This window comes from Myotis brandtii, unplaced genomic scaffold (genome assembly GCF_000412655.1).
Source record: "Myotis brandtii unplaced genomic scaffold, ASM41265v1 scaffold1781, whole genome shotgun sequence".
Taxonomy (NCBI): Eukaryota; Metazoa; Chordata; class Mammalia; order Chiroptera; family Vespertilionidae; genus Myotis; species Myotis brandtii.
In genome coordinates, this window is record NW_005356603.1 from 27,517 (window position 1) to 34,005 (window position 6,489).

Sequence of the window (6,489 nt, forward strand, 5' to 3'; positions counted from 1 at the left end):
CGGGTCCCCTCGCTCCTCCCCGCACCGCCGCCCCCTCCGACCCCGCACTCACCGGCCCAGCTGGGGGTCAGGACCAGCGCCCCCGAGAGCAGCAGGAGGAGGGTGGGGGGCCTCAGGACCCGCATCCTTGGCGTCGAGGAAGGATCTGAGTCCGGACCCTTCCGCAGAGGAGTTATAACCGGGAGCCTCGGGGACGCTGATAGGCTGCGCTAGAAACCGCTCAGCCAATGGGAGTGAGAAGTGTGGCCGCGTCACGAGTCTCCAGGAAGGAGGCGCCGACACAGGTTGGGAGAGGAGAAGTGAAACCCAGGCGCTGGGGAGTCCCCCACACGGAGCTGCACCCCCAGACTCTGTCCCCTGCGGAGCCCTGAGCGCAGGCCTGGGCCCTGGGACTCGGTCCTGCCCCTCCTCCTGCGCGGGGCGCCCGTCACACTGTCCCCGAGGCCGGGCCCAGGCGCTGTGCTGTTCAGGGACTTTCCAAGGTTTTGGTGTCACCATCTCTGTGCGGCCTCACACACAGGCAGGCGCCCAGATAACCTTGTGTATGTGGTGACGCCATCATAGTGACCACTCACGGAGCCACACAGGGTGAAGCAGTTATTAGTCCATGTCGCATGTCACTGCCTTTGAGATAACAGAACTCATGTTTTTAAAAAAATCTATTTTATATTGATTTCAGAGAAGAAGGAAGAGGGAGAGAGAGAGATAGAAAGATCAATGATGAGAAACAACCATTGATTGGCTGCCTTCTTCACGCCCCAACTGGGAACAAAGCCCACAATGTGGGCAGTTGCCCTGACAACGAGGTGAGCTGTGACCTTCTGGTTCATAGGTCAATGTTCAACCAGCGAGCCCCGCTGGCTGGGAATATTGAATGTTTTCTGTTCTGTTCTGTCACAGTCCTCAGGGCTGTCTTGCTTGGGTGACTCTGGTCCTCATGCAGGTGATGTAAAGTGATGCCTTGTGTCTCTAAGTCCTAGAGACCTTCCCGTGCTGATGCATTGAATCACATCATCAAAGCTCACAGGTGTTGCTGTTCCCACAGAGCCCCCTGGAAAAGCATGTCAGCACTGGGAAGCGGTCTAGCTCCGGTGGTGGGACACACCTGTTCCAACATTCTGCTTTTCTCTTGGGGGCTGATATTTTATCAAGACAACAGGCCTGTCAGTTGTCACCTGCCAGGTGATATTTCCTGAAGAAGAAGCTCCCGTTCATGTTTGGGAAAGTGTGAGCCAGTTCACCAAATCTCAGCAATCCCAGTGTTTGTGTCATTCATTCTTTTAAGTCAACATGGGCCAGGCCCAGTGTGGCGCAGTGGCTGAGCATTGACCTATGAACCAGGAGGTCAGGGTTCCATTCCTGGTGAGGCACCTGCAGGGTTGTAGGCTCGAATCCCAGTGGGGGGTGTGCAGGAGGCAGCCTGTCCATGATTGTCTCCCATCATGGATGTTTCCATCTCTGCCTCCCTCTCAGTTCTTCTCTGACATCAAATTTCTAAAATATATTTTTTATTGATTTCAGAGAGGAAGGGGGAGGGAAAGAGAAATGGAAACATACATGATGAGAGAGAATCATGGATCCGCTGCCTCCTGCACTCCCCCTACTGGTAATTGAGACCACATTCCAAGCACATTCCACAGACCTATGCTCCATCCATGGAGACAGACCACCTAGGACTCAATTTTTTAAACATGTAAATATGGGATCCCATGAGAAAGAGGCTAGCCCCGCTCACACACATGATCTCCTTGGTACATGACACTTGGGGATGTGGCAGAAATGTTTTTAATGTACTTCCCAGGTCATCATATAAGGTTTTTTTTAATCCTGCATTTTTATTAAAGACAGTTAAGAAATTATTCCATTAGTGTAATGAATGCAAGATACATATATCTTCTATTTAAAAATACCTTTAATATTTCAACTGTAGTTGATGTACAATATTGTATTAGTTTACGTGTACAAGTCTGTGAATAGACATTCATATAACTTATACAGTGATCACCCCCATACATCTAGTACCATGTGGCCTCACATGTAGTTGGTACAATGTGATTGACTGTGTTCCCTGTGCTGTCCTTTCCCTCCCCGTGACCACACTGTAAGGACCATGTTATAGTTCCTCCTCCTTCACCTGCTGTGCCCAGTCCCTCCCCTGCCCTCCAGCAGCCAGCAGTCTGCTCTCTGTGGCTGAGTCTGTGGCTGCTGTAGGATCCTGTTGGGCGGGTTCCAGGCGGCTCTGAGTGCTGGTTGTGGGGAGGGTGGTGGTCATTGTTCTGTGGGTGTGGGCGATGCAGGAACGGCGTCCACCTTTGGGGCATCTCCACCGGAGGCCACGATGTTTAAAAATGTGGATGTAAGGATGAGGCTTCAGTAAAGATAATAATTTCACCGCCTTCAATCGTGCCGTGTCATTTAAAAGTGAAACTGGTTTTGTGCTCTGTCTGTCTGTCTGTCTGTCTGTGTGTCTGTTTGTCTTCTCTCTGAAGTCAGTGCTGGGGAAGAGGAAGGACTATGGAGGTCAGGTGTCAGCCCATTCGTGCTGAGCTTGGCCTCAGCGCCCATGTCAGCAGAGTGAAAAGGCGAGGATGTCCTTCATCTCCCCCAACAGTGCTGACCCCCCACATCCCGGGAAAGGCTCTCAGATATTTCAAGGTTTCACAGACCGCACTTTGAGAAAGGTTGATCTGGATAAACCAGGGAGAGATACCCAACTGGCCCTGCCTTTCCTCCTCTTCTCTTCCCAGAATCCGTCTGCCTAAGGGGGGATCCCTGCACCCCAACATTGAGCTCACAGCACTGCCTCTGGGACCTTCTAGAAGAGAGCTCACTCTGGAAATCCAACAGGGAGTGTCCTCAGCCTGGGAGGGAGTTGGAGGGACAGGGGTGTCCCCTCTGGGACAGGGAGCAGTTTGTGCCTGAAGACACCAGGCCCACAGACACCCATGTGGTTTCTCCACCCCAGCTGAGTGTGCGCTCACATCCCAGACAGAAACCTGACGTGTCTGTAGGAGACGCCATCTTGGCCCTTTTATTTTATTCCTTTGAATTTTAAAAATATGTTTTTATTGACATTAGAGAGAGAGGAAGGGAGAGGGAGAAAGAGAGGAACGTGGATGCGAGAGAGAAGACCTGATTGGTTGGCTCCCCTATGCGCCCTGACCCGGGGTCACACCTGAAACCTGTCAGTGCCCAGGACAGCGCTCACCCCACTGAGCCGCACCGGCCAGACCAGGCCCTTTAATGCAAATGGGCCGAGTGCTCTGACCGAGGCCCAGACACCGGGCAGAGCAGTCTGTCCAGCAGGACATTCTGTGAGCGAGGACTCGCTCTGTGTCGGTTTTTCCCACGTGGCAGCCACCAGCTGCTGTGGCCACTGAGCCCCTGACATGTGGCTCCTGTGCTGAGCAGGGGGACTTGCATGTCATGGACCTTTAATTCAGCCGCCATGGGGGTCGTGGAGCTGCCGCGTGAGACAGCGCCCAGCTAAATGCTGTTAGTTTCCAGTCTCTGCCCCCACAGGGCACCGTGTGGCTCATTGATGGATGGAGGTTACTGTTCTCTTCACGTGGAAACCACGGGACTTCAGTTGTGTGTGTGGGTCTCTGATACATCCTCACTCACAGCTGCCAGGAGAGTGTAATTAATATGCATTTAACACCGAGCTGCACAGGCATGAACTCAAATGTGAGTTACCTTCTAAGGGTGAAGGGTTCACTAACGCTCCTCACTGCAGCCATCCTGTGTCCATCTCCTGGGACCTTGGTGTTGTGTTTGTTCACCTGGTGAACATGAGCAGGCACACAGGGCTTTACTGCAATAGGAAATAGATATTGAACCCAACAGACAGCAGCTCCCTGTAGGCCCCGCACATACTTATAGAACATAAAGCAGAGGATGTCACCTTTAGATTCCACCCTAGAATCCCTTACCTACTGCTCCTCCCCTTAATTTCCCCCCAACATTCTAATAATTCTGTTTCCCTTGGAATGCTCTCCCCCAGATGAAATTATATAGGAAGTCTTTACAGTTGTGTAATGAGCATTTCTCCATCAAAGACCCAAAGATGGAAAACATGAAACTTTTCTATGTCAACCTCACACCCCAGAGATACAAACTCAGGGCCAGAATCAAAGTCAGAGACGCACAAAGATGTTGACAGAGAAAGGGTCCCTGGCCCAGTGTTCCTCAGCCAAAGCCCAGGAGGCTCCCTGTGGGCAGGCGAGGTGGGTTCGTCATCATGGTTGGAGGGAGAACGCTTCCCACGGGGACCATGGGGCATCCTAGTGGGAAGGAGGGAGAGAGGACACATCTAGGGTGTGGGCTCTGGATGGGCGGCCTGGGGGAGGGTCTGGGGAGCAGGCTGCTCTAGATGGTGGTGTCAGGAGGGGCAGCTCTATGGGTGGGCAGCTCAGTGACCATCTAGGGACAAGGCCGCCTGCAGCGAGGGTGGAGGGGCCGCTGGGGAGAAGCAGCCTCGCTGCCAGGAGCCAGCGCAGGGAGCTGTGTGGTCCCATCTTGGCCCTTTTATGCAAATGGGCTGAGTGCTCTCACTTGAGGCCCAGACAACATGCAGAGCAGTCTGTCCAGCAGGACATTCTGTGAGCGAGGACTCACTCTGCGTCGGTTTCTCCCACGTGGCAGCCACCAGCTGCTGTGGCCACTGAGCCCCTGACATGTGGCTCCTGTGCTGAGCAGGGGGACTTGCATGTCATGGACCTTTAATTCAGCCGCCATGGGGGTCGTGGAGCTGCCGCGTGAGACAGCGCCCAGCTAAATGCTGTTAGTTTCCAGTCTCTGCCCCCACAGGGCACCGTGTGGCTCATTGATGGATGGAGGTTACTGTTCTCTTCACGTGGAAACCACGGGACTTCAGTTGTGTGTGTGGGTCTCTGATACATCCTCACTCACAGCTGCCAGGAGAGTGTAATTAATATGCATTTAACACCGAGCTGCACAGGCATGAACTCAAATGTGAGTTACCTTCTAAGGGTGAAGGGTTCACTAACGCTCCTCACTGCAGCCATCCTGTGTCCATCTCCTGGGACCTTGGTGTTGTGTTTGTTCACCTGGTGAACATGAGCAGGCACACAGGGCTTTACTGCAATAGGAAATAGATATTGAACCCAACAGACAGCAGCTCCCTGTAGGCCCCGCACATACTTATAGAACATAAAGCAGAGGATGTCACCTTTAGATTCCACCCTAGAATTCCTTACCTACTGCTCCTCCCCTTAATTTCCCCCCAACATTCTAACAATCCTGTTTCCCTTCGCCCTTGGAATGCTCTCCCCCAGATGAAATCAGATATGAAGCCTTTACAGTTGTGGAATGAGCATTTCTCAATCAAAGACCCAAAGATGAAAAGCCATGAAGGAAAACATGAAACTTTTCTATGTCAACCTCTGAGAGTTATCTGCAGAGGGAAGGGAACACACTGTGGTAAATACGGAAGGCGTTGAATGGACACAATTTCTACAGGAAGCTTTTACCTAAAGTCTCAGCCATTCAATGTGCTCACATTCCCCCGGGCTGGTGTGTCTCAGCTGGTTGAGCATCAACCTATGAACCAGGAGGTCAAAGTATGATTTCAGGTCAGGGCACATGCCCTGGTGGCCACCTCCATCCCCAGTAGGGGGCGTACAGGAGGCAGCCTAACATTATTCTCATCACTGATGTTTCTGTCTCTCCCTCTCTCTTCTCCCCTGAAATCAATGCAAATGTATTTAAAGACGCAATAATAAATGTGCTTACATTATGCACAGAAATGTCTCTCTTAGGCATTTATCCTAAGAAAATAATCACGTTTCCTAAACATATACATATTGAAGCATTTTTAAAGCAGTTTTATTGCACTCAAGGTATTAAGACAAGTACAAATAACCTTGTAATTAAGATCCTGTATGGGTCATTCAGAAAGGAGGAGACACTACAGTATGAAGAGATTGACAAATGACTGACATATACCAGTTGTGACAGAATTAACGAGCAACTTGAAGTGGGGCTGCTTTTTCCTTTGAGAAACGCCAAGTTTTCCTAAAACAAATGAGATCAGCGCTCTGACATCCGTGCCTGCTGACAGCCTTGGAGAGAAGCCGTCTTCACTCCCTGCTGTTGAGTGACAGGCGCCATTGCGTCTACTCAGCAGCCTTTGCCTCACAGGCCTGCTCCCTGCCTGGCTCTCAGAGACCATTTCCCCTGAGAAACGCCTGACCCTTAAGTGTTTTTATTTTTAAAGTTCCCACCGACAGAGACATGAACCCCTTGTCAATCGAGAACAGTAATGGCCACCCTTTTCCCCATGCACTCCTCTCAGCACCGGTCCCCTTGCTGGTGGGGGAGGGTCATGCTGTGGGCCTTTTTCTCCAAAGCACAAGTCTCTTTCTGTGAGGCGTCCTGCTGCCCTCCCCTCCCCGCCCCGCCCACACCCCAACACTGGCCTTCACCTTTCCCACCCCAAAAAGTGCGGCTCATAGTCACCTTGTAGAA

The 6,489-nt window shown here is 51.7% G+C and overlaps 1 protein-coding gene and 1 long non-coding RNA gene across 11 annotated transcripts in view; one reads left to right on the forward strand and one right to left on the reverse strand.

Moving 5' to 3' along the window:
- Positions 1 to 6,489, reverse strand: part of LOC102252287 (HLA class I histocompatibility antigen, B-15 alpha chain) — a 27,681-nt gene that overhangs the window by 2,898 nt on the left and 18,294 nt on the right. The gene's annotated exons all lie outside the window — the stretch shown is intronic.
- LOC106725624 overlaps positions 1 to 6,489 on the forward strand; it is a 17,368-nt gene that overhangs the window by 2,857 nt on the left and 8,022 nt on the right. Inside the window, exon 2 of the long non-coding RNA XR_001361549.1 lies at positions 235 to 240. This is a non-coding gene — a long non-coding RNA (uncharacterized LOC106725624). The remainder of the gene's footprint in view (positions 1 to 234; positions 241 to 6,489) is intronic.